Raw genomic sequence first — 27,725 nt, 5'->3', positions numbered from 1 at the left:
CCAGTCAAAAGATCTGGGCCCAAATCCATCGTTTTTCCACTCCACACCACCCTGGGTTAGACAATGGCGATATGCAAATCAGCGCTGACCCTGTGCCCCATGGGAACAGTCCAGTCCGAACTACAAAAGCCATGTCCTTCCCAGAACGGAAACAAGCATCCGAGGACCGGCCCGGTTTCGAGGTAACACCTCTCATCAGCCCGGCTAGCTTGCTTCCAGTGGTGTGGAGTGCCTGGGACTCACGTCTGAGCATCCCCAGTACACTTAGAGCGGTTACTGCAAAAACAACAATGATGGACAGAATGTGGATCAATGTCACACATTCACCCCAGTCAAAAGATCTGGGCCCAAATCCATCGTTTTTCCACTCCACACCACCCTGGGTTAGACAATGGCGATATGCAAATCAGCGCTGACCCTGTGCCCCATGGGAACAGTCCAGTCCGAACTACAAAAGCCATGTCCTTCCCAGAACGGAAACAAGCATCCGAGGACCAGCCCGGTTTCGAGGTAACACCTCTCATCAGCTCGGCTAGCTTGCTTCCAGTGGTGTGGAGTGCCTGGGACTCACGTCTGAGCATCCCCAGTACACTTAGAGCGGTTACTGCAAAAACAACAATGATGGACAGAATGTGGATCAATGTCACACATTCACCCCAGTCAAAAGATCTGGGCCCAAATCCATCGTTTTTCCACTCCACACCACCCTGGGTTAGACAATGGCGATATGCAAATCAGCGCTGACCCTGTGCCCCATGGGAACAGTCCAGTCCGAACTACAAAAGCCATGTCCTTCCCAGAACGGAAACAAGCATCCGAGGACCGGCCCGGTTTCGAGGTAACACCTCTCATCAGCCCGGCTAGCTTGCTTCCAGTGGTGTGGAGTGCCTGGGACTCACGTCTGAGCATCCCCAGTACACTTAGAGCGGTTACTGCAAAAACAACAATGATGGACAGAATGTGGATCAATGTCACACATTCACCCCAGTCAAAAGATCTGGGCCCAAATCCATCGTTTTTCCACTCCACACCACCCTGGGTTAGACAATGGCGATATGCAAATCAGCGCTGACCCTGTGCCCCATGGGAACAGTCCAGTCCGAACTACAAATGCCATGTCCTTCCCAGAACGGAAACAAGCATCCGAGGACCGGCCCGGTTTCGAGGTAACACCTCTCATCAGCCTGGCTAGCTTGCTTCCAGTGGTGTGGAGTGCCTGGGACTCACGTCTGAGCATCCCCAGTACACTTAGAGCGGTTACTGCAAAAACAACAATGATGGACAGAATGTGGATCAATGTCACACATTCACCCCAGTCAAAAGATCTGGGCCCAAATCCATCGTTTTTCCACTCCACACCACCCTGGGTTAGACAATGGCGATATGCAAATCAGCGCTGACCCTGTGCCCCATGGGAACAGTCCAGTCCGAACTACAAAAGCCATGTCCTTCCCAGAACGTAAACAAGCATCTGAGGACCGGCCCGGTTTCGAGGTAACACCTCTCATCAGCCCGGCTAGCTTGCTTCCAGTGGTGTGGAGTGCCTGGGACTCACGTCTGAGCATCCCCAGTACACTTAGAGCGGTTACTGCAAAAACAACAATGATGGACAGAATGTGGATCAATGTCACACATTCACCCCAGTCAAAAGATCTGGGCCCAAATCCATCGTTTTTCCACTCCACACCACCCTGGGTTAGACAATGGCGATATGCAAATCAGCGCTGACCCTGTGCCCCATGGGAACAGTCCAGTCCGAACTACAAAAGCCATGTCCTTCCCAGAACGGAAACAAGCATCCGAGGACCGGCCCGGTTTCGAGGTAACACCTCTCATCAGCCCGGCTAGCTTGCTTCCAGTGGTGTGGAGTGCCTGGGACTCACGTCTGAGCATCCCCAGTACACTTAGAGCGGTTACTGCAAAAACAACAATGATGGACAGAATGTGGATCAATGTCACACATTCACCCCAGTCAAAAGATCTGGGCCCAAATCCATCGTTTTTCCACTCCACACCACCCTGGGTTAGACAATGGCGATATGCAAATCAGCGCTGACCCTGTGCCCCATGGGAACAGTCCAGTCCGAACTACAAAAGCCATGTCCTTCCCAGAACGGAAACAAGCATCCGAGGACCGGACCGGTTTCGAGGTAACACCTCTCATCAGCCCGGCTAGCTTGCTTCCAGTGGTGTGGAGTGCCTGGGACTCACGTCTGAGCATCCCCAGTACACTTAGAGCGGTTACTGCAAAAACAACAATGATGGACAGAATGTGGATCAATGTCACACATTCACCCCAGTCAAAAGATCTGGGCCCAAATCCATCGTTTTTCCACTCCACACCACCCTGGGTTAGACAATGGCGATATGCAAATCAGCGCTGACCCTGTGCCCCATGGGAACCCCATGGGAACAGTCCAGTCCGAACTACAAAAGTGCAAAAAAACGATGGATTTGGGCCCAGATCTTTTGACTGGGGGAGTGTGTGACATTGATCCACATTCAGTCCATCACTTGTTGTTTTTGCCAATAGACTGAGGCCCTTGTTCAGTTGATGTACTGCACTCTACTAGATAGAACCTCTTGGTATCATTCACAAAGACATTCAGAAATCTTCCTAGTAATGAAGGTACATACCTTCAAATGTACTTGAAATTTCTGATTGTCTGTGATCACACAGAAAAATGCAGATTTTTGCAAGTATACAGGACAATTACATATATCACAGAGTATGCAAACACATTTGCATTACCCTATCATAAACCAGCCATTGTATACTATCTTTCACACCTTCACCAACTTCCTGCTTTCCCTACCTGACCAGCGGAATCAACATACTTTCTCAGCGCCCATTTTGTCAACCCTTTTCAGTTGTGCACCACTGTAATTTTATGAGGAGAGGAAATGTCTGTCTGCTGTATAGCAATAATTCATAAAAAATGACGAATAAAAATATCTATACATTTAGGTCTGGCTGTAGGTAAATTTAGCTGCCTCAAATTGCAGGTATTATCAATTAAAAAAAACGTACCACACCAGAAGTACCAGCTTTGACTGTCTGGAAGTCCTTCTAGTATGAATTCTTCAAAAAGGTACAGAAAGAAGAAGTAAAGAGATTGGGTGGAATTTGGGTCCACCCCGTTCAGTCACGTTTATCTCGTAGTTCACAATTTCTTGTATGGGTTATCTGTCAAAGCAGTGGCACTTTGTATGCGACAACATTGTTCCATCTGTATTCACATTAGGGTTTGATATTGGGGAATCAAGTTGTCTTTTCCTTAGTCTGCCGATTCACTTTGTAATTGAGACTCAGTGTATCTGTTTTGCTATACTTCCTTTAGTGACACAACATTTTAATTGCTGATTTATAGCTTATGTATTTAGGATGTGTGTGAATTTCATTGTTGTATCCTTCCATAATGACACAACACTATTCAATAAACTCCCTTGCACCCATTTTGTTGCAGTGGAAGTTATTTCAGTTTTGGGCCCAAGAACAATTGTACTAGCTTAGTCAGTTTCCTTAGATTCTATACTTCACCCACTGAGGCATTTGTCCTCTGATGGACACTTCTTTGTCGCAGTGAGGGGTTAGAAATCAGTGTGTTGAACTTTTGGCCACCCAACGAGGACCCTTATTTGGTAGCAAACTCATACATTTGAAATCAGGTTCAAATACACTACTCTCAGAACCATGCTATAGAAATAGAGTACTGCTATTGGAAAACATCAACTTCTAAACAAGTTCAACCTAACAAGAATTATACAAACCAGAAGCTCTGCTGTGGCTACACAGAAGAAGGCCAAAGGAACCTGGTGTTCTGAAAATAATCGATGGTTCTCCCTATCAAGCATTTAAAAACCAATATCTTGTAATCACATTTTCTACAGAATGAACTTTAGGACACACTTAATAAAGACTGAGACAAATCTTAGGTAATTTGGTTATTATATTAAAGAACCAAAATCAATGCATAAAAGTAACATTTTAAGCAGTTCAGTCATGAGTCTTACAGCTCAGAATATAAAACCACACATTTAATCAAAGTTAATCTTTTGCTGAATAAAAAACTCCATCAAGAGGATGGGTCAGGTAAAGGTTTCCTACCACCAACAACGGTGAGGGGTGGTTCAAAAGAGTTCTCTAAGCATGGAAAAAGGGATCAATTTAGAGTCCACTAAGGAAAAATCCATGGGCATGGGCAAGGGGAGTGGAACTATAATCAGGAAAGTTCAAGTCTAGTCTCTCACCATACAGCTCCAAACAAGTAAAGGCCTGGAAAAGTAATCAGACAGGCAGTCGGCAATGGAGAAAGATGGAGGCTAATACGTACCCGGAGGATGTGGGGAAAATTTGCCACCACCTCTTTGGAAAGGCACATTTTATACTCCAAATTTTCCGTCTGTGACATAGTTTGTCACCCCACAATGATCTGATTGTCATGTGATCCTTCTTCCGACCACCAGGTTCAAAATTGGTACTCCAACATATTTTCATATGCTCCATCCTTACAGGTTATTTCACAAAGATCCTATTTACTTTGTTGCTCTTCATGTATTAGGTCGAAGGGTCAAGTTCCCATAAATTCATCCACAATGAAGTACTGGAAAAAGTATCTATTGATTAAAGAATGTTGTGTAATAGAACATATAAAGCAGCATTCTAGAAAACGTAACAAAAGTCCTTTACACTAGGCTATGAAATAATGTAGCCCAAAGAAAATTCCAATTCAATGCATTTTAAAGTTAGCATTTCTTATTTAGTAAAATAAACTCACAGTTAAGTTCAATCACAATGAAATAAATCAAGCATATCATATATGGAAATAATTGTGCTGTTTGTCCATGAATACTGCATAAAGATGTCAATGCTAATTATGGCCTACTTCCACAATTTTAAAAGCACCTATGTGCAAACCGTTCTTAAAAATCATTACATTAAAATAGTTTTTGGAAATGTAACATTCTAATAGTATGAAACATTTATATTGAAAGTTTCATTCATATAACATATTCCACAAAGATTTTGCATCACTTTTTCATTTTCGTAGTGCATTACAATATAGAAGTCAAAATGTTAATAATTGCACAGTTGTGTGTTAGGCTCATTTGTTACATAAATATACTGCTTTATATTAAAATGTGTGTTATGTTCGCATCATAATAATCATTTCCATCAGTAATTATAACATTGTTGTTAAAATAATAAGGTAATCAGTTAATAAACAGGTGAAATTCATTAATGTATTAATGCTGCTATTTCTACAAATCCAAGCACACTTCTACTGTATTGGTACTTCAGCTTTTTTCAGTTTAGTGTTATTTTTCAGGATGTGTGCAACATGCTTATTAGACTTTATTTGTCATAATTTAATTTTATATTGTGTAAGTATTATTATGTTATATGTTACATATGTTACATCAAGCCCCTCGAGTCAAGCTATCACATTTATCAACATCAGATCATCACAAATTACAGTTCTATTGTTTTTAGTCTCTTTCTTCTAAACTCTTCCAGAATTTTCATTTCATCAAAGCATTTTCAGTGCTCATCTTCTAGTTAAAGTTCAGATCTTGTGCTTTTCACTACTTGTGTATTCTTATTATACCTACAGAATTTGATAGTTTACATTATCAGCATTATGCACAAAGGGATTGCCACAGATGGTTTCAAAATAGATATCAATATTCCATTACCTAAGCTACCAAACCAGTTCCTAACGGTTGACAATCCTTTTCCTATCATTTCCCAGTCCCTATAAGATTGTAATCCTTTTAACTATTTCTTTAAGTCAGAAATGTGTTCAATATAGTTTTCTAAATCTCTGCTCTTGTCTGGTAACATTGTTGTACCTTTAACCACTGACAGACTCCGACCTCCTTTGTGAGAAGGATGTCAAGGGCAAGTCGATTTTGCATCACCAGTGATCTTATTGAAATAATTTCAATATCTATCACAGAAAATACCTCCAGTTGTACTGGTGGCTAATTTAGCAACTATAGTAGAATGCTTTCTAAATTTATGTGAGTTTAATGCTACTCCTACAGAAGGTATTAAAGCTCCAAAAGTATCATCCACTATCTCATTTGTACTTAGACCTCTCTTCATTCTCCCATTTTCTTTTTTTATTTCTCCATCCATTTGTTTCACAAAATATATTTTTGGAAAGAAAATTCCCATATTGCAACTTCCTTACCATCCTTTTGTCAATTTATAAAAAACTTTCCACAAATATAATACACTGAAGGAAAGATATGATCGACTCCTTCTAAATATCTTCCCCAGTTCTCATAAACATCAAATGTATGTTCACTTTCACAAAACCATATGAATTTTATGTTAACATTTGACCTTTTTCTATATACACAAATATTTCCCTTATGTTGCCAGTCTAAAGCAAATGTAGCTATTCCTTATACTATTTTATGTTCTACTTCTGGTAAATTCCCAAAAAAGTAGGTTTAGGACGGGCAGTAGTTTTAACTGTCATTAACCATTATTTCATCTTCTTTCCACTAAATCTATGAATTTATTTTCGGTTCTCCCTAGTTTGCATGTTAGGTTATTTCTATGTGCATAGGCTTCATCCAAAGATTGAGTTGGTATAAACAGATAGCACATAGTCTCAGCTAGTGAAGTTTCAAGATGTGGATTTAATTTTTGTTGTACAGGAAGTTCAGATATGATCCAATCCTCATTTGAATAGTAATACTGTGAATGATCAGTATCATAAAATGAACTAGTCAATGTAGTGCGAGAAATTCCATATGTTAATGGTAAACAATGATAGGTAACACCTTCTGCAACTGATGCTGATAATTACATATATTCGTAGCAATCATTAGCATCCATTGTGCCAATGTACTTATTCAGCAAACTTGTGTAGACATTTAGGGAACTATCAGTTTTAGGACTATTAAGATGCAAAGTGTTGTCATTTAAAGCAATAAAATCAGTGCAATTAGTTTTGGAAGTTTTGAAGAAGATGTAAACTTAGGATTTTCTATGGGTACATGAAGTGGCAAGTTAAACATATTAAGCAATGTAACTAATATCAAGGCAATAACATAAAAAATTCCTGCATATACACATTTGCATCCAAGTGAGATTTCAGTGTTGGGCTTCATGACTCCTCCTGATTAAGGCGGTTTAACTAAAAAGTTAAAATTAAAAAATAGCAGCAAGTGATTTGAGCAGTTCACAATGTTTAGCACAAAAATACCATAGCACAGTTCAATAGTTCTGTTCGGTATGGAAAAATACGCAGATAAGCTTTTTTGATGAGTATATTTTGAAATAATTGTGTCAGTTCTTCAAGTGGTACATCAAGATTGACATTCAAATCCACAATTAAGGTTGATTCAAGGAGGTTCTGGTGGGCTCATATTGTTAAAGCAAAAGGCAGAGAATTCATGTTCCTATTCATTTGCTGCCAGATAGGTCCATTCAGAAGATGAGTACTTATGACCGGGTACTCTCGCTCTTTTTGACCTCCTTACAGCTGTTTGCTCATCATAACCATTGGTTTGATCGAAATGCTCAGAACTTTCAGGAATGGTTTGTGGTACTCATCCTAATGTCAGCCAGTTCCTCAGAATTTCACCACTTCTGGGCCAACGGTTTCTGGGTACAATTCGCTTTCTTGCTGCACTACGTCCTTTGTTAGGATTCAAATTTCTCGTAGTCAACTCAACTGGCTGGGTCCCTAATGTAGAGAGGTGTGGTGCAGCGGCCAGGGCAGCTGACTTTGGAGCAGAGGGTTCATGGTTCGATCCCTGGCTCCGGTGGCCGCTCAGCTCAGCACCATGTGACTCTGGGCAATAGCTCACTTAGTTTCCACAATGGCCCCAGCGCCTTGAGACCTGCAAAGGTGAGTAGTTCGCGCTTTACAAATACGAATTTACTTTTATGTAACAACAATAGTTAACTCTCCCAGACCCTCCTCAGGCCGATCGAGTGCTGTCCCAGTTGCTTGCTGCTTCACAACAGCTTGACTAACCTGCTCCCTCTGTCTTATTGTAAATACTTGCAGGCCGTGAACAGGTGCTGTTGTATCATCAAGGGGCATGTGACTCTGTGTGGTGTGTACCCTATTTGGAAGACCTCCACACTTTACAGCAGTGTTGGTGACCAGGATCATCTGGTAGGTCCCTCTTCAAAGAAGTTCCAAGCATGACATTTGCACATGCTACTTCACCATTACCCAGTCACCAGGACCAAGGTCATGGTATTGCTCCTGTTGAGTTGCAATGGCAGCCTCTTTGACCTGATGAGATAGAGAATGTACAATATCAGCCAAATCTTTGCAGTGGTCGAATATTAAGCAATTTGTAATATTGATGAGAGTGTTTGCAAGAACAGCTGTATGTCTCATCACTCTGCCCATGATGCCTTAATGGAGTGGTAATCCTGTCCTCCTGTCAGATGTACTTCTCAGACTCATCAACACAAGAGGCAATGCAGAGGGCCACTTCAAATACATTGAAGCAAACACCTTCCCCATTGTGGATTTCAATGAGCCATTGGGATGTTCCACGAGCCCAGAAGCCTGTGGACCGTAACTGCAAAATAGCTTCTGCTTAATGGGGCAAATAATGTTTTTCAGGGCCTCACTGTAAAAATGTGTTTCTCGGTCTGACTCAAGAGAAGTCGTAAGGCCAAACCTTGGAAACAATTCCCTCAGCAACAATTCAGCTACTGTGAGACTGTTATTTCTTAGTGTTGGAGAAGCTTCTACCCATTTTTAAGAATGCAAACAATGACGAAAACATATCTCAACCCATTACAAAGGGGCATATCAATGAATTCCATTTGCATTCGGTTAAAGGGACCTCCATTTTAGAAATGAGGGTGTCTAGTTAGCAGTGGTATGCACCCTGTCCACGTAGGGACCCTCACATCTAGTCAGGATAAGGGGAGTGCACACCAAAGATAACCCCATGTCACCTCCATGGTAGCTTGGCACTAGAAGTCTGGCATATCTCAGAGGCAATGTGTAAGGTGTTTGCACATAATACACAGTAACAGAGTGAAAACACTACTATTGAACACCACACCAGTTTAGAAGAACAAAGTATCTCTATCAAAACCAAACAAGTTAAAAACGACAAAAATCCAACATACACACCTCAAAATATGACTTTTAAAAACTCTGCCCATGGATCTCGATGGATGCAGTGATTTTACTCAAAGTACCTCAAATGCATAAAAATCCACAAGGCAAAATAGCCGCAGAGGAGAGAAGCTTCGGAAAAAACAGTGATGCGTCAGTTCCTGAGTCCAATGGAAGGCAATGCATCAATTCAGCTGCAAAAGTGTTGCATCAAATCCGTATAGTACGGGGAAGCAATGCATCGAAATCCAAGACGGTTCTAGTCGGGGGTAATGCGCCAAAAAAAGGTGGGCACATGTGCGATGCGGGGAACCATGGACTCACCGGAGGTCGATGCAGCGGTGGCGAACATGTCCTGGGTCGATTTATTCAGCTGTGATCCAACGGTACATCAATTCTTTCAGCCACACAGCAGGACCTGCATCGGAGTCAGTGTGGGAGTCTCGGTCTTCAGAGACACAGTGTGAGGCACTCGGGTTGTAGCGGTTTCCTTGGCCGCTGACAGGCGCTGCAATGATTTCTTTGGCCGCAAAGCAGTAGTGTGTCAGAAAAACAGGTGCTGGAAGTGCAAAAAGTTTTTAAACAGGTCTTTGTAACAGGAATAACCTCCAAAAGCCCAGAACTGGATTTGGTACCACAAGGCAGGTCAGAACACCCAGCAGTGGGGTTCAGGGATACTACAAATGAAGGCTTTAATGGCCCTTAGGCCCTTAGACTTCCAAAAGGAGGCAAGCACACTTAAGTCCTTGGAGAAACTTCTTAAGCAGGAAACACAGCACATTCCAATCCTTTTCCTCTGCAAAGCATAAGAAGCAACTGCAAGCAAACTCAGCACAGCAACAAACAGCAATGGGGCAGTACACCTTACAGCTCTTCTCCTGGCAGAGGTTTCTCTTGATCAAGAAGTGTTCTCAAAGTCTGGGGATTTAAGTCCAATATGTTTACCCCTTTTGGCCTTTGGAGTAGGCATTCTTCAAAAGCTTTCCTTTGTAGTGCACAAGTCCTTGTCTTGCCTAGTCTTGGCTCCAGACACATTCGAGGGGGAGTCGAGACAGCATTGTGCGAGGCCATGCAGTTGACAGCTCCTCCTACCACCCTAGTTCAGGAAGGCATACAGCATGGTGATGAGCCATAAGGATGAAGGGCACACCACAACTCCCTTTGTGCGATGTCTAAACTTTATTCACACAATACGATATGCACTGTTAAATTAATAATAGTGTGCCCGTCTAGCACTCCCTTCGAGGCGTGGTCTTCTATATGCTCCTCTAGGTAAATCAGAAGTCTTTAAATGAAAACAGTAAACCTAGGTTGTCCTTGAAATTCTTGTGTTTATCTTGTCATCATTATCAACTTCATTGTTACATCACAATGGTTGCATTCACTGCGGATGGTACCGCTTGTATCAATTGTAGAATCACAGTCTATACATTGGAATCCATTCAACACTGTGAATCCCTATGCATTTCGGGACTGAGCCTTCTTCAGGGGAGAATACGTTTAATCTAAAAGGAAAAAGGCATACAGTTGTAATCCAGGAATGTCTAGGCTCCCTCCATCTAGCACAGATTTATATTGGTGAAAACGATAGTGCTGTGAAAAAGTTAAACAACATGAGCTTCTCTCGTAATCAAGGTGTTTTAAGCGGATAGTGCTCTTGGAAAAAAAAATAATGAAGTGCTCTTGAAAAAATTAAGGGATGTTGGATAATGAGCTGTGATTTGTTAAAAACAAGTGAACTGGCGTGTATACGAGGTCAGCTAAAAAAATATCAGATTGCGTTGGTAGTGCACGAAAAAGTGCTCAATGCTATTGCCCTTATGGAGCCAACTTCACGAAGTGAGCGAACATTAGTTCGCCACGTGTCTACTTGGTGAGATATAGTTCATGCACGCTGCTCGTTCCTACAATCAGCGTGTTTTCAGTGTGATAAATGAATACTCTGGTGAGATCTCATAATTAAGACACCTTGATTTCGAGAGAAGCACAGGTTGTTTAACTGAATGCAACCATTGTGATGTAACAATTAAGTTGATAATGATGACAAGATAACCACAAGAATTTCAAGCACAACCCAGGTTTACTGTTTTCATTTAAAGACATCTGCTTTACCTAGAGGAGCCTATAGAAGACCACGTCTCAAAGGGGGTGCTAGATGGGCACACTGTTATTAATTTAACAGTGCATATCGTATTGAGTTCAAGTTTCACTCCCTTAGGTCAGAGGGAGACACCCACTAGCACCCAAGTTTAACAAACCGGATACAAAAATTTGACCCACATAAATATAGTGTGCCACACGCTATACGAAATTGAACATATAAACTGTATGCACAAACAGGTCCCTGCAGTCTAAACCAGATGTTGATTCCATAGGCAGGCAGAAACATAGGACGGCAAAAAAAGAAAGCAACATTTTTAAACTCATTATTTAAAAAACCACCTTTACTAAAATATGTGCTTTTAAATTCTGAGCTCGGAGAACCCAGTCCCCAAATCCCCAGCTGTTCCCAATTGAAAGTTATACTTGTAAAATGTTACAAGGCAGCTCCAATGATAGCCTCTGGAAGAGCTAGTCCAATAGTGAAAAACAAAATTGGCAGTATTTCACTATCAGAACATGTAAAACAAACCAGTACATGTTGTGCCTTTCACATACACCGTACCATGCACATGGAGCTACCTTGGGTTCACCTTAGGGGTGCGGTGCATGTGGTAAAAGGGAAGGGTTGGTCCTAGAAAGTGGGTCCACTTACCAGATCAATATGGCAGTTTAAACCTGTACTCACAAACATTGCAATGGCCTGTCTGAGATATGGCAGTTTAAACCTGCACTCACAGACACTGCAGAGGAAGGTCTGAGACACATATACAGGACTACTCATGTGAGTGGCACAACCAGTGCTGCAGGCCCACTAGTAGCATTTTATTTAAAGGGCCTTGCACACACCAAGAGGCATATTCACAAGAACGTGTGATAAACATTGAAAAAGTTACTTAACGCAACTTCCAACATTGCAGTCTATCGCGGGAAAATTACGCCTTGTTAACCAAGCATTCTCAACACAGCGGTACCACTCAATAGCCTCCAGATAACGCATCAAATGTCCATGTAAAAATCAATGCCACACAGCAAAAATTCGAAACGCGAACTCAAAAAATCCTGTGATGAGGACAATCGCGGTACAAAAAGCTCCGAAAACTAGCGACAGGCCGGCAAATCTTACGCGTCTGGCAGAAAAATGCTCTATAAAAGCTACAAATACAACAGACCAGAAACAATCTAAAGTGCGTAGCAACATGGATGCACCCTGACCGAGTGCAAAGGCCGATACGAACCTCACAACCCCCACAGACCTCCAGCAAGGAACAACGGGGTCGGGGAAGGCCAGGGAGAAGAGGGAGAGAGGGTGCAGTTTGCAGGAAAACAGGATTAGTGTCACATAGGTGACAGAACACTACCATCAATTGGCCCACAATTAGACTACCGGGAATTGTGTCGAAGTGTTGGAGCAGGCCAATAGAGGAGGCCAAGATTCGCTGGCATGATGTGAAAATTTAAACCAGGCACAAAGCGCTGCCAACAGGAAGACAGCCACGGTGACAGAAGGTGGGAGTCCTGTGCGACAGGAGGAGCTGGAGGAAACGGATTCCACAGTCATCAGTGTGGAGAGGGTGCAAGGAGTCGGGAGTACGGACACAGCTCAATAGGACCTGACACAACATCAGCAGGGTAAGTAATGACCAGGGTCTGGGGGAGATTAGCACAATGACACACATGCACAAAGAGTAGGGCGTGCCACTGGGCGTTGATGTGGGGCGGGGGAGGGACAGGGTGGGGGGGTTGTAAAATGCAGGATAAGGAAGTTTTCAGGTAAGTACCGAAAAAAACTAAAAAATGAATTTCGTTGCACGCGCTGCATCGGCAAATGTGATGCAGCAAGCACAACGAAATCCATTTTTTTTCCGGTACTTACCTGAAATCGTCGGTTTCCTGCATTTTACAACCCCCCACCCTGCCCCTCCCCCGCCCCATGTCACCGCCCAGCGGCATGCCCTACACGGGCCATGGCTGACAAAGTGGTCTAGAACACTGCACACCCACAATGACCCAGGATCATGTCCATGTTCCCCATAGCTCACTCCAGCACACACACATAGCAAGAACAGCACACCCACATAGATGACAATGTGGTACAATGCGCAAACACGACTCTACATAACAGGGGACACAACTGGATCCGCACACGCTCAGAAACAGGCCTACTACATCTGATAGAGCTGGAAACTGTGAAATGGAATTGTACGCATACAACCTTACATCCGTCATGTAGTCCAAATGTACACGGTCCCATATTCAACTTCTGCACCTCCCAAACATACAGTCTGCATGTAAACAAGAACAAGGCGCCAAAATACATGTCAACACAATGTCAACATGCATCTCCCCTTCGCAATTCAGAGGCCCACACAACACCTCCATCAGAGCACAGAAGACAACATATCTGTGATGCCGGAGTGGACCACCACACCTACCACACCGATGCCCTACAACAGCCCATGGACATCCCACACAACCCACCACCAGGACCCGGGCAGTCAAGAGACTTAGAGGAGAGCACAGACCCTGCAAGAGACCACACAGCAGGAAGCACTCGCAAGCACATCTGGCTCACGACACTTCACCCACCCACACATGGCTCCCCATTGCCAGGTGTCAGAACGCCAAAAGGAGGTGGCCGAACAGGTGTGGGTGGGGTCTGAACCCATTCAAGGCGAACTAGATCAAAAACATGGGTCTCTATTATCCTTCAGGGACCACCTACACCCCACAAAGGAGACCCACACTGCCATAGAGACACATGCAGGCCACTTCCCTTATGAATTGAGTGGATGACGGCAAAGCTACATGTCCAAGCTCCAACGCGCTACCTGTGATGACATGTCTGCACCTGCTGTACACAGCACAATGTAATGTTGTAATGTGTAGGGCCCAGGGCCCTCATGCATACAACAAAACCACAGGGACAAACGCAGATAGAATGTTGTACTGGCCACAGGCACGTGCGGCAGGCCCCTTTATTGGCACGGCCACATGTACAGTGATGCGTGGGCTGGATGTGTTATATATGTTATGTTATAAATGGATTTGTATCGCGCACTGTTACTCAAGAGTGTCCTGGCGCGTGGAGAGAACAATGACAGATTAAGCAGGGGGGTCTAGACCACTTGTTGAAACAGATGTGTTTTCAGGAGTTTTTTAAAAGTGGTCAGGTCAGTCGTATGCCTCAGAGGGTCTGGCAAGGCATTCCACATATTGGCAGCTCTTACCGCCAGGGACTGACCACCCAGGCGTGTTTTTTTTAACCTAGGGATAACCAGTCGTCTATGAGCAGCCAAGCGTAGGTGGCGTGTCGGCTGGCAGAACGAAAATCTGGCACTCAAGTAAGATGGGCAAGGACCATGTAAGGCTTTGTGAGTCAGGACCAAGGCGTTGAAGCACACTCTTTGAGCCACCGGAGCCAATGAAGGTCACAGAGCTGTTTGCGGACACTTAGTCTCCTAGGGATGTCAGAGAGAAGCCTAACAGCTGCATTTTGTACTACTTGAAGTTTGCCCAAGAGAAAGCCAGGAGAGCCGATGTAAAGGGCATTGGCGTAGTCCAGGCGCGAAAGTATGAGTGCCCTGGCTACTGCCTCCTTGGCTGCTCGGGGAAGGAGGGGGAAGAACTTCCTTAGGGTTTTTAGAGTGCCAAAGCATGCTCCTGACAGTCTCGTGATTTGTTCGCGAAAGCACAGGTCAGCCCCGAACCAAATCCCTAAGTTCTTAGCTACCCCGCAATCGCCTTTAGGACATGGTGACCCTTTGGGCCATAGAGATTCTTTGAAGGCCACCGGGAATTGTCCGTATAAGAGAATTTCTGATTTGTCCTCGTTACATTTCAGGCTGACTTGAACCAGCCAGGCAAATACTGAGGACAAACATTGCTGGGCTTCATCAGTCTGCAGGTCATCACCTTTCCAGGTGAAGAGGAGTTGGGTGTCATCGGCATAGGCCATAATTTTGGCACCCCACCTTTCTGCCAGATAGATGAGGGGGGCAAATAAAAATTAAAAAGCAAGGGGCTCAACGTAGACCCCTGCGGGACCCCAGTTTCCACTTTGTTGTCGGATGAGTGGAAGGGGGCATCCACACTTGTTGGAAGCGATCTTTGAGAAATGATTTGACCCAGCCTAGGGCAGTGCCCGTGATGCCGATATCCGACAACCTAGAGAGGAGCTGGAGATGGGGTACCGTGTCAAACGCGGCAGAGCGGTCCAATAGGATCAGTCCTGCCCTGCCACCCCTATCTAGACACTCTCTGATGGCTTTGGTGACCTCAACAAGCGCCGTCTCGGTGTATGGGGTGAGTGTAAGCCAGCCAGCACGGTTGGCCTTATGCTGGCAACAGCTTGAACAGTGGACACCAGTGCAACGAAACAGAAAACACCTGCATAACAGAATCAACTGCTGAGCAACATGGCGGGAGCCAGAGCAAGTTGAGAGGTCACCCAACATGCAAACAGAAGTGTCCGTGAGTTGCAGTGCACTGAGGTTGCAGCACTAGAGCTGAGTGTGCTCATGTGAAGAAAAAGTCTGGGATTGTGTCCCTTCGAGATATTCCTGATGCAGATGCAGTGGGGTGTGTTAGACCTGCATCATCTTCCTCATCAACATCCCAGGTCTCCCACACTGCTTGAGGTGACATTGCTGTGCAAGCTCTAAACAGCACAAAACTCAATCAGTAAAGGTCCATGGGTTGCGGTGCACTGAGTAAACAGCACCTGGATTGCTGAGCAGGGGATCAGGCAGCAGATGGCATCCAGGACAGGGGTGAGTAACTCCATCAGTCTGCCAGTACCACCGTTTCAACTCTTGCAGATGGCAGTTGGAGGTGGTCCTGGCGATGGTGGTGTGTGCCTCCTGTGGTGATGTGACGTCCGGGCCGGTCAGGATTCGATTTGATGTGTGAGCCCTGGTGGGCCGCAGTTGAGGCCGGAGGCAGTGGACAGCACAGGGCCACAGACACATGGCGTTGATAAGCACAGGGCCATTGCCTCAGAGGCCATCCAACATCTCAGAAGAAGGGGTCCCGGACCTGACCAGCACAGAGTTAGTGGCCCCGGATCCACAGCGGCCGGCACAAGTACCCTGCCATTGGACGGTGACTTGTGGTGCACTGAGGTAGGGCCATGCAGACTGGTCGGGTCCTCATTGATGTCGAAGATGAATATGGCAGAGGCTTGCAAGGACAGTGGAAGGTGTCCTACAGGGCATGATACGGAAGGTCAGATTTTATCCAGAAGCAGCAAATGGTGGGGTGGCAAGTGACAGCCTCGTTGCCTGAACCAATTCGGTATCAGCTACATGAGGATGAAACTACCCCCTAGTCCATAGCCTCAGACACCACCAATGTAAGACCAGTGAGTGTCCATGATTGTCGGGGAACAGACTTAGTGGCACCGGGGCTGAGAAGGAATGCAGTCTGCAATGATGCCGGTACACTGATATGAACTCCGCCATTGCTAACTCAAGACTCTGTGACCTACTGGACCACAGTGTAGGCCAGAGGCAGCAGTCAGCAGTTGCCCACAGCCTCGTGTCGTTGGCTCATGATGCACAGAGTTAGTAACACCAGGGCAGTTGTCGGTAGTGTTCGATCACCTTCGTAACGATGATCCTTTTTTGCTCCTGACTGCAACGTGTCATGCTCTTACACCTGTCCTTGCATGTAGTATGTACTCTGCCATTGAAAAATCGATGCTAAGTTCCAATTGTGGGACCAACTTGTCCACAGTGTAGGCAGTAGGCGTTTCCAGCACAGGGCCACAGAAACGTGTGGTTGTGATGCTATACATAGACTTGGTGAAACAACATCGAAGGGGATACAGTGATGTGAAGTCAGCATTGCCATGTGTACCCGGCCATTACATGATCAAGACTCAGTTCCAAATGTGTGACCTACTCAAGCTTAGTGTGGCCCGTGAGCAGTAGTCCGTGTGGGCCCACAGACATGTAGTTGTGATACTATGCACAGACTTGGTGGCACCATGTTGAAGGGAGAATAGTGACTTAACATCAGTCATAAAATAATGTTCCTTGGCATGGTGTAATCAAGACTCAGTTCCAATTGTGTTTCCTACTTGTCCTTTGTATATGAGAATGGAGTTTTGCTGGCCTGTGTCGCGGAGGCCCTGATGGTCCGAGGAGGCTGCTAAGGTCATGGGCCTCTGGGCTGAAGCTTGCGCTGGCATGTGGTGGGCCCTCTTCAACACATGCCGGTGTCAGCAGGTGGGCATTGAGGCCTGGGTGCGCAGGGGCGGCCAGACGGTTTCAGGGACCAGCAGCCCGGGGTGCAGCAGGCACACAGGATCGCAGGCACAAGCGCTCATGGCGTCAGCCTCGTGGCGGGGTGAGAGGCGCCGCCCTGGCAGGGACGTTGGGCATTCTGGAAGAAGACCACTCCCAGAGTTACGTGCCTTTTATTCACACACCTACGCTGGCCTGGCTTACGCCGGGCCAGCCCACTCCACTCGCACTTACTGGGGGACGTAACAAGCTACATTTCCGCGTTCCTCCAACCTGGCTGGGGTGACATGGTTGCGTCCACTGTCCACTACACTCCAGACACCAGCAGTGTGTGTTGACATGGATATGTGTGTGGTCTGCATACTGTAGTCTGGCCATCACATCCATGCCACACTTGGCATTGTGTACCTTCTCATTCATGGGTCACTTGCCTCCTTCGCACATGCCTGGTCCCCACCTCTCCCCACAATCTGCTATTGTGTGGCTGAGGTGTCATGCCGTTGATGGCTAATGTACATGGCTAGCCCAGGTTCCCACAGTAAGTTGTGCTGTCGTGTCTGATGGCTGTGCATGTTGTATGTGAGCTTGTGATGTGTGCATCCTGTGTTGTGAGTTGCATGATTGTGTAGTTAAGGTGTGTGATGTGTTCATTTGGTAGTGGCCAACGAGCTGTGCATTTCAGTGGGTGCCATCATGGTAGCGCATGTTGATGATGGGCTGTCAGAATGTATAGGGCTCATGCACACTGCCTGGGGGGTTGGCGGCGACGTTTGCGATGATTCCTAAGTGGTCCACTATTGCCTGGACATTGGTGGGATACATGTGTTTTCGGTAGCACTTATTGTGTGCTGAGTTGCCAGGGTGCACAAGTAGGACATGTGTGCAGTTGATTGCCCCCTCCCATATGCGGGAAGACAGCTGTGGCATAGATGCCTTGCTTGGTCTCTATCTGTTCCTGCACAGTGTGTGGGAAGTATAGATAGTGGGGTACCAAGCTGATGGTTTCATCCATGACCGTTGTGAGGGACATGGATTGGGCTGGCTGTGGCACTCCTCTGTGTCAGGCGGGTGTTGGTTGAAAGGCACCAGAGGCCACAGAAGCAGCACACCCAGCAGCTTTGTCTGCGGAGGGATGTTGGTTGTCCGCTGTGTTGGTCCAGTCAGCCTGTGTGCAATGGTGTTCAGGATACGGAGTATGGTTGATCTTTTGTACCTGGGCAGGGCAATGACATTCTCTGCTGTTGGGTCTGTGATGTTGGTGCATTTTTGGAGAATTGATGACATTATCTGCGCTGCCTCGGTGTTGGTTGAGGGGTGGTGGGAGTCCGGGGGGGTGGGGTGGGGTGGTCCTGGGGTTTGTGACGGTGGGTGTTGTGGCCTCTTGGGTGTCCGGGCCGCATGTTCAGTGGCTCCATGGCATCTGTGGTTCCTCAGGTGTGGCTCTGTGCTGGCCTCCCTTGCAGGCTGTGGTCTGACTTTACACCAGGTCAGAGCAGGTGTTAGTTTCCTGCTGCTAACACGCCTTGTCGCCTGTCTTGGGATCTTATCACCGATGTGGCTGGTCATTGAGAATGTTGCGAAGCTTCTTGCTCGGGAAAGACTACTCTTCATCTCATTAGCGATAGGTGCGGGGGTCATCTGTGGTGATGTTTTTTGCAGCTGCTATCACAGGTAAACTGGTGCTATGGGCTGTTAGCACCAGCTTGTGAATGGGGTGATACATTTATCGTGACTTTGGCTGCGACAAAGTGCCATTAACTGGGCGATGAGCTCCTTGAGAATATGTCCCCAAGTGTACTTTGCTGTGGGCTTACCAGTAAATCAAATATGCCAATCATGCATAAACTAATTAATAATACAATTTAGACAGAGAGCATTTGCACTTTAGCACTGATCAGCATTGATACATTGCCCAGAGCCATAAAGCCAATAAAAAGAGGGTCAGAAAAATTAGAGGTAAAAGGTATGGGGATAAATCTGAAAAAAGGGACAAGTCCAAGACTCCAAATCTCCCTACATGACTCATTGTAACGCGAACAATTACCTTGCTGCTGCTGCTGCCCTAAACGGACTGCCTGAAAGATTGAGAGCCTTTAGCCTTCGGACTCCACTTCGGACTCTACTCCTCGCGGAACCCGCTTCGCGGGTCCCGCATCGTATGGGGATTGTGTCCTACCTCCTGGAAGCTGCTGTGGGAGCGGGCTCGGACTGCAGGGCTGCGAGCAACGGGACGAGGACTCGGTTTCCCAGGAGTCCTCGGTAAACCCGCGCCCGACACACCTGGGCTGCTCTCCCTCATCGCCCCGCCCCACTGATTTGAGATAAAGCACCCTGTTAGCAGTTACAAACGTGGGACGCGAACAATTACCTTGCTGCTGCCCTAAACGGACTGCCTGAAAGATTGAGAGCCTTTAGCCTTCGGACTCCACTTCGGACTCTACTCCTCGCGGAACCCGCTTCGCGTGTCCCGCATCGGCTGGGGATTGTGTTCTACCTCCTGGAAGCTGCTGTGGGAGCGGGCTCGGACTGCAGGGCTGCGAGCAACGGGACGAGGACTCGGTTTCCCTGGAGTCCTCGGTAAACCCGCGCCCGACACACCTGGGCTGCTCTCCCTCATCACCCCGCCCCACTGGATTGAGATAAAGCACCCTGTTAGCAGTTACAAACGTGGGACGCGAACAATTACCTTGCTGCTGCCCTAAACGGACTGCCTGAAAGATTGAGAGCCTTTAGCCTTCGGACTCCACTTCGGACTCTACTCCTCGCGGAACCCGCTTTGTGGGTCCCGCATCGGCTGGGGATTGTGTCCTACCTCCTGGAAGCTGCTGTGGGAGCGGGCTCGGACTGCAGGGCTGCGAGCAACGGGACGAGGACTCGGTTTCCCAGGAGTCCTCGGTAAACCCGCACCCGACACACCTGGGCTGCTCTCCCTCATCGCCCCGCCCCCACCTGTTACGAGGGGTTGTCCTACAAAAGTAATCTGCGCTACCCGCTGCGCGGGAGCGCCCGGGGGCTAAGCCCGGGCAAAGGGCGGGCCCTCTGTGGCCCTCAGAGGCCTGAGGAGACTGGGCTGGGCCATACCCCTTGTCTGATCATTACTTTACAAACTGCATTGGGGGTAAGTCTACCGCGGACCTCCATTTCGCGGCGCCGTTACGCATTTTCAATGTCATTGTCAGGACTTACTACAGACTTTGAAATGTCGGACAGAATTGGGGGGGTGTTTAACGGAGCTTTGGACAATTATTTCACTAAGACCCCCACAGATGTCCACAAGGAACTCACCCTAGCTGAACGGCGAGCGGAGCGCCGCCGTTCTATAGAAAGTATGAAGACCTCGTCCCTGACTGAGTCACCTTTACTTGCTGCCCCCATAACTGATCAGAGTCACAAAGGCAATAACAGTTTAATTATATTAGATAGCGGCCCCTCTGTACCCAGAGTATGTACTCTTACATCTAGTAACGGCCCAAAGTCAACTGAGAATGGCCTATTGTCCTCTAGACCCATTAACTCTCTTATTGTAACCAAGGCTCTGATTACTCCTGCTCCAAAACCTGGAAAAAAACAACTATAACAAGGGCAAAGAAAAACTTGCCGCAAAGAAACTTTGGCCCACCCCCCACTAAAAAAAGGAGAAAAAGGGGAGAAGTTTACAAACAAAAGCTGAGTCATGCGGACTTTGGCATAAAAAGAAAAGGTCCCCATAGGGAGTGATAAGACCCCAGTAGTTGGTCCTGACGCATCAATACTGGTGCCAGTTTCCCCTCATCTTATTGATTTAAGCGAGGAGACTGGTACTGATACTCTATGTGTTGATATAGAGCCCCAAGTAATACACAATAAGGTCTCTCTGGAAAGTATTGAATGTATAATTAGGAGCTTTTCCCTAACAATTATAGAGAGACTAATAAAGGTGGAAGAAAGATTGGGGGAAAATAGAGCAGGAATTGGGGAAAAAGGAGGTCCCTCCTAAGGCTGCTGCAAATATTGCCGCACAATCCACTACACTGCCTACCCAAACCACTACCCCAGTCCCCCCTCCTGTATCAAACTTAACTTCAGCTCCCCATAAACTCTCCGTAATCAGAAACAATAAGCATCCTAATTTAACCTCCAATATGGTAATAAATAAATCCGAGCAGACTCCAGCTACCTTTGCCAATAGATCATCAAAGGATATAGGAAATGCATTCATGGGGATATCTACAAGGGAGGATAGAAACTCCAAGCATACACGAGGGATACAATCTAGGGCCCCCCTTCCAGACCTACCGCCGGAAGCAGTGCCTTTCGTGGTGGAGCTTACAGGGGTCCCCGAACTAGAAGGTAATGAGCGGGAGGGATTTGCCCAGCTGAAGAACAAAATTATGCATTGGCTGAGCTTATACAGACCAATCGCAGGTAACATCAGCGGCGATATTGTACATGTTCGCCGCCTTCAGTGGTTAGGGGGCAGACCCAAGGATATTTTGGGGGATGTGGTTGTTGTGAATTTTAGAGATCAAAATGCTGTACAATATATATTAAACTGGCCCTCAGGGAACAGCAACAACTGTATTATTCCAAGACCACTGACGTACTTTTACCCAAGATCCTTGGTATTTCCACACCAGCACCAACTCCCCCAACCCCAGCAAATACAAACCTATTCTAACCCTTTCCCCCCAAATATACACAATGCTAGGAATCCCCCATTTATCCCCTATTCAGCACCAGTTGCTGACCCCTATGGATGGAACTTTGCACCCCCTAGGTCCAACACAACCATGAATAGAAGAATGGACCATTTAAAACCATTCACACCATTGGAGACTACAAACAGGTTTGAGATATTCAATGGGTTAGATGATTGCGATTGAAGTCTCAGGAGTACCGGGGTTGAGGGAAGTGGAATTCATATCCTTAGTATGGAGGATAGTGTTAATGATATTGATGTGATGAGGATCACCCCATACATAATCACACCTAGTATGCCTGTTAAAACCCACAGACCCACGGGACTTGTTAATCCGGGGGAGCATGGATACTCGGGCTTTTGCCGGGACCATACCAATGGACCTACCAGAGGTTGCTCAGCTACTGGAGAAGAGTATTTAGAGTAGTCCTTGGAGCCTAATATTGCTCTAAATGCCAATCTACCCCCTTTAGTATCTCTGCCATTATCTCCAACTGAATTACCGAATAGGACCGTGCAACCCCCACTTATTGAAACTATCATTGCTGACGAAGGGGTTGTCCTAAGCAAAGGATATAACTTAATGAGTTGGAACATCGCAGGGTGGTGTAATAAGGCCGACCGTCTTGGCTGGTCAGACTTCTTAACCAAATTTGACATTCTCTGTCTCCAGGAGACGTGGTGCACTGATGATATTTCCCTGGATGGTTTTGCTGCCTATAATTGCCCGGCACTGAGCTCTAATATGGGTAGAGCCAGAGGTGGACTGGTGATTCTGCTGTCAGTGAGCCTTCCAGTAAGAGTAAAGACCCACATGACAGTCGAATCACATTCACAGGTATTGTGGTTGCAGCACCACGGCGGCCGGAACGTCTTGATAATTAACCACTATAATAACACGTTTAATCACTCCAGCTCCTTAGTGGTCAACGAACTTGATGCCGCAGTTGACAAGTTGTGTGGACAAACCTGTGTACCCTTTGATATCCTATGGGGAGGAGACTTTAACATTCATATGTGCCCTTATTCTTTTCTGAGGGTATGTGTGTTTGGAGGGGAGGATGATGGGGACCAGGCCCACTTCCTACACACGACTTATGGTGACTCACTCAATACCCTCCTGTCTAAATTGGATCTACTGATATTGTCCCCCAAAAAAGATAATGAAGGCAATTTGGTACCTACGTTTGTGGGAAGGAATTCTGCAACAATTATTGATTATCTTATTGCTTCGGCAAGTTTGTTTACCATGTGCAGCCCCCCGGAAGTAATTGATTTGGCTCTCAGTGATCATAATTGCCTTACTACTCACTTGTTGATATGGGGGGAAAAGGCTGATGTGACTCATGGTTCAGTGGCAGATATAGCCCCGCATAGATCGAATGGCCCCAGGATTAAGTGGGGGAGGAAAAATGAGGAAAAGTTGCTGGCCGAAATTGTGTCTGCATGCCTTCAGGAGGGGAATGCTGTCTTGATCCCCATACAGGTCTAACATGTATCCTAGCTGGGTTTGAGTCTATTAATGCGACCACAAAAAAGATCCTGACCTCTAGTAAGGTAAAGGGGCAGGGAGCCCCGAATGGGTGGTTTAATAAGGCATGTACAAAATCCTTGCAAAATTTGAAAAATGCCCTTAATGTTAAACCCAGGGATAGGGAAATGGTTAGATCCCTAAGGTGCACTTATAAAATGCACCTGAATTTAAGGAAGCAGGAATTACGGGAGGAAGCGTGGGTCTTGATGTCAGAGGCAGTAGAACTCCGGGACACCAAGTTATTTTGGAATACTGTTAATAGTCCATTTTTACATAACGAAGCACACCCCGTACTTTCTGCCCAAGTAAATGAGGACAACTGGGTAACCCACTTCTCTAGTATATTTAATCCAGAAGGGACGTCAGCAGAGAGAGATGTGGTTGTAGATTTTTGTCCACCCACACCACTTAATATCTCTATTGATGAGGTGGATATCGCTATCCGGGGTAGCAAGGGAGGGAAGGCACCCGGCCCTGACGGGGTCCCCATTGACCTCTACAAAGCAGATGTATTGCTCTGGAGCCCCTTGTTGACCAAGGTTTTCAATGCTGTTGCTATGGTCTCTGCACCACAGACATGGGGAGAGTCAATTATTATTCCCATCTACAAAAAGGGGGATAGAGGCGATGCCAAGAACTACCGCCCTATCTCCCTTCTCGACTCTTCCATGAAAATAATGAGTAGGGTGTTATTGATTCGCCTGGAGGAATGGGTCGAAGAGAATGGCATCCTTGCGGACTCGCAGTTCGGATTTCGCAAGGGGTTGGGCACCATAGAACAATGCATTAATTTAGACCTTATTATAGGCAAGTACACGCGTGCCAAGCAGGGTTCGCTGTACCTATGTTTTGCAGACCTTTCAAGTGCCTTTGACTTGGTAAACCATGGACTTCTATGGACAACCTTATTGAACATGGGAGCACCACATGAAATTATTCATTTTTTGGCGCGCCTATACAGCAATCTGTCTGCTAAGATTCGTTTTGGGAAATTGGGTGAATGTACCTCTAGTGTTCAAGTAGGGTCTGGTATTAGGCAAGGCTGCGTTCTCGCCCCCCTTCTTTTCTCCCTTTTTATTAACGCCATGGAGTCGGAACTGCGTTCAGTTAATGCTGATGCACCGTCTGCTGACGGTTTACCCATTCCGGTTCTGCTTTACGCAGACGACACGGTACTGTTATCCTGAACCCCTGTCGGGCTGCAAAAACTCATGGATAGATTTCTGGATTTAATTAATGGGAGAAAACTTAAGATTAACAATTCGAAAACTTTTATTCTGGCTTGTGGCAAAAAAAACAAAAAATTAAGACCATTCTTATTTAAAGACGAAATCATTCAAGTGGTTGATAAATTTTGTTATTTAGGCATCACTTTTAATAATGGAGGTATATGGTCTCATGAGATGACTAATGTTAGGGCCAAAATGAGTAAATGTGCATTTGGTATTTTTAAGTTTGCCTCTAAATTGGGCTCAAGGCGCATTTTTGATATGATGTATATTTACCGTCATAGATGTGTAGCTCTGGCCCTTTATGGGTCAGGGGTATGGGGACATTGTAACCATAATATGCTCCAAGTTGAAGAAAACAACTTCATTAAGAAACTTCTCTGTTTACCACCCTCAACCTCTACCAGTTTGATCCATCAAGAGGTTGGTCTGGAGCATTTATCAGATCTCATTAGCCTTAGACCCCTATGGTATGGAGGTCCATCTGGATTAAGGAACAAACAAGTTTCACGAGGAAGATTATTAATGACTGTCTCCACTTGGACAAGTATAATCTGGTTCCCTGGCTCCAGTATATTGTCTCCACATTCAAAGAAGTTTTTAAACTGGATGTCCGAAAAAATCCTCTCAGTGTAACGGACATCTCAAAAAAGGAGCTAAAAAATGTGTATATGAAGGCCAAGGAAAAAATGCGTAGCGTTACCGTTAGCCAGTATTCCACGCACAGTTTTTATAACAAATATAATCTTGCTGAATCTGGTTTCGCCAACTACCTAAAAATGGTAACACTTCGTTCACACCAGTATGTACTTACTAGACTACGGATGGGGTCAGTTCATTTGCTTGTTGCCTACCCACATATCAAGTTACATACCATAGTTCCATGCCCATGTGACGGGACATCAAAGCAGTGTACCGAGCACTTTTTATTGATCTGCCCCCTTTACCTCCATCTCCGTATTGCCTATTTGAAACCACTTTTAAAAAAATATAAGGCACTATCTATGAATTCGGCCATGAGCCTTTTATTTTCCTTTGTTGATTCTGATGTGTGTTTTTTTACTGCTGTATATATTTTAAAATCAATTTCTGCTAGGAAATGCATACCTCTGTAATTTTAACATTGTATAATCAAATTTTTTAACTGTCATTACGTGATGTATTGCATGCACTTTTATGATTATTTTTAAAATGATCGAATAAAGTTTTCTGAATTGAATTGAATTGACTCATTGTAACTTGTCTTTTTCTTTCAGCATTTTGTTGTTGAAACACCTCACAGACTTGGCAGAGATTCTCATCAATCAATCAGAATCTGGTATTTAACCATACCTGTTGAAAGAGGTGCATCATTGCATCTCTTCCCACATGTGCCGTACCATGGTAATGCCTAGTAATAGGTGGTACTAAATTATTAGGTAATAAAAGTCTGCCATCAGTGTAAACCCAGAATTCGTCTTCCCTCTTGGTGCATCCAGCTCGCACCCAGCTATGTTCAGCTTCTGTCACTTTTTCCTGCAATCTCCTTCAATTTGTGACATCTGGTGTTTTGTTGATCGAATTCCTACTAAAGGTAAGGGTATTTAATTAGCAATATTTGGAAATCTAGTCAGCGCATCTGCTGCCAACAGTAACATAGTTAGTGCATTGTCTATGAGATACAATGACTGCAATTGTAGGGACCACAAAAACGCTCCTTACACTTTCTCCATTTTGTATAGGTGATCTGGAGGAAGGCATGTACCCACACTGTGACCACAGTAGCCCAAAGTCATGTACGACTCCAAAACCATACTTAGTATCAGTATTAGAGTTGTTTTGAAATGCTGCAAGCCTTTGTCAAGGCAATCCACTCAGCAACCTGTGCTTAATACACTTACCACCATGATGCTTCAACATCTTTGTTGCTTTGTTCGCCCTAAGTTGGGAGGGGATGCCCAGATGTCGGTCCTTGCTCACTTTGCCACTGGATTCAAGATAGCCTGACTGATGAGGGCAGTGAGCCCGAAACCGGTCCCACGATGCTTGTTTACGGTCCAGGGAAGACATGGCTTGGCAGTTCAGGCTGGACTGTTCCCATGAGGCACAGGGCCAGACTGATTTGCATATAGCCATGTCTTTGCTGGGGCAACGGAGTGAGCTAAACAATGATGATGGATTAAACCCTTATCAGTTGACTGGGGGTGAGTGCTTGCAATGTTCAACACTCCGTCCATCATTCCCTTTGGTTTTGCTTTGTTCGCCCTAAGTTGCCAGGGTACGCCCAGACGTGGGTCCCTTGCTCACTTTGCCACTGGATTCAAGATAGCCTGGCTGAAAAGGGCTGTGAGCCGAAAAGGATCCCAGGATGCTTGTTTCCTGTCCAGGGAAGACATGGCTTGGCAGTTTTGGCTGGACTGTTCCTATGAGGCACAGGACCAGACTGATTTCATATAGCCATGTCTGAACTGGAGTGGCGGAGTGAGCTAAAGATTGAAGATGGATTAAACCCAGATCAGTTGACTGGGGGTGAGTGCTTGCAATGTTCAGCAGTCTGTCCATCATCCCCTTTGGTTTTGCTTCAACAACACCTATAACTGTACAAACAGCATAAGCAAATTTTTAGATTTTCTTCATCTACTCAAAAACAGGAACCATCAACAAACAACACATGATCGGATTCAGGCAAAGGTTCATCAGGTCGGGGCTTTGTGTGTAACTCAGTCACATCTAAGCAATCCTTTTATCAACAATAGGAAGGTGCACCAGAATAGAAGCCCACATCAAAATTAGTTATTCCAAAATCTTCTTTTATTGATAATATTTAGGTTAAAATCCAGCCAA

The sequence above is a fragment of the Lissotriton helveticus genome, chromosome 4_1, assembly GCF_964261635.1.
Source record: "Lissotriton helveticus chromosome 4_1, aLisHel1.1, whole genome shotgun sequence".
Classification (NCBI taxonomy): domain Eukaryota; kingdom Metazoa; phylum Chordata; class Amphibia; order Caudata; family Salamandridae; genus Lissotriton; species Lissotriton helveticus.
The sequence above is the reverse complement of the archived record's forward strand: the minus strand, read 5'-3'. Positions refer to the sequence as shown.